Source organism: Cucurbita pepo, chromosome 16 (genome assembly GCF_057944985.1).
Source record: "Cucurbita pepo subsp. pepo isolate OVF chromosome 16, ASM5794498v1, whole genome shotgun sequence".
Lineage (NCBI taxonomy): Eukaryota > Viridiplantae > Streptophyta > Magnoliopsida > Cucurbitales > Cucurbitaceae > Cucurbita > Cucurbita pepo.
In genome coordinates this window covers 5,821,063-5,822,303 of record NC_141813.1, presented here as the reverse complement: position 1 = coordinate 5,822,303, position 1,241 = coordinate 5,821,063, and the positions used below count along the sequence as shown (strand labels likewise).

General features: G+C 40.8%; 1 non-coding gene across 1 annotated transcript; it reads right to left on the bottom strand.

Annotated features, from left to right (window-relative positions):
- Positions 1 to 781: 781 nt before the first annotated feature.
- TRNAN-GUU (transfer RNA asparagine (anticodon GUU)) lies at positions 782 to 855 on the bottom strand. The gene has a single exon. It is a non-coding gene; the product is annotated as a tRNA-Asn (tRNA).
- Positions 856 to 1,241: the final 386 nt, after the last annotated feature.

Genomic DNA, 1,241 nt, shown 5'->3' with positions numbered 1-1,241 from the left:
TGTGTTAGGTATCTGGTTACTAGACCAAACTGGGTATGAGGTTGCTGGTATTCGAGTTTGGGTCCGAACAGGTGGACTTCGTCTTCTCCATTCATTTCTACGCATTTTCCTTTCTTCATTCCTCCGTATCAAAACTTGTTGTCTACATCTAGTTTCTTCTCCTTCTTTCTCATGGTGTTAACCGTATTTATACGTTGGATCCTATGGTCGTCATCTCGACGGTGCCTTGCATATCTTGAGTATTTTAAGAAATACTCATGAAGTAACCCCACTACTAGTAGAGGGTAATGCAAACACATGAAATCATGGTTATCATAACACATTTCATGCCCTTGGTCTCATATTCCTGTCCTAGTAGAATTTGTAGAGGGTAATGCAAACACATGAAATCATGGTTATCATAACACATTTCATGCCCTTGGTCTCATATTCCTGTCCTAGTAGAATTTGATGTGCAGTACTCCGCGAGCTCGCATACATGCCCATTGACCTGGGCTTGAAGGGAGTGCATGTAGTATTGTGGTGTAATTTGATGTGCAGTACTCCGCGAGCTCGCATACATGCCCATTGACCTGGGCTTCAACTAGCATACACTCATGCAGTTGATATACCATGGAGGGAAGGGAGTGCATGTAGTATTGTGGTGTATACAATATCGCGTATCATAACATTATTGTGAACAATCAAAAGGAGAACACTTGCAACCGTCACTAAGTATGAGCCACTCACACTTCAAACAATTCACCTTCAGTTAATTTGGTGTAGGTAGACTTATTCCCATCGCTAAAAGGAGGGTTTAAACCTCCGACCTTGTGGTTAACAGCCACACGCTCTAACCAACTGAGCTATTCCAACTAATTATTTGTAATAGCTCAAGCCCACTACACTCTTATAATCAATGTTTCATCCCCTCTCTAACCAACTAAACTATTCCAACAAATTATGAATATTAGCCTAGATATTGTCTACTTTGACTCATTCCATATCGTCGTGGACCTCACGGTTTTAAAACACATCTAATAGTAAGAGATTTCCACATGCTTATAAGAAATGTTTCATCCCCTCCCCAACTGATGTGGGATTTTACAATCCACCCCCTTGTGTTTCCAGCAACCTCGTTGGCACACCACTCGATGACTAGCTTTAATACAATTTGTTACAAACCAAGCCCACCTCTTTCAGATATTGTCTACTTTTGCTAATTACGTATCATCATCAGCCTCTCGATTTTAAAATATGTC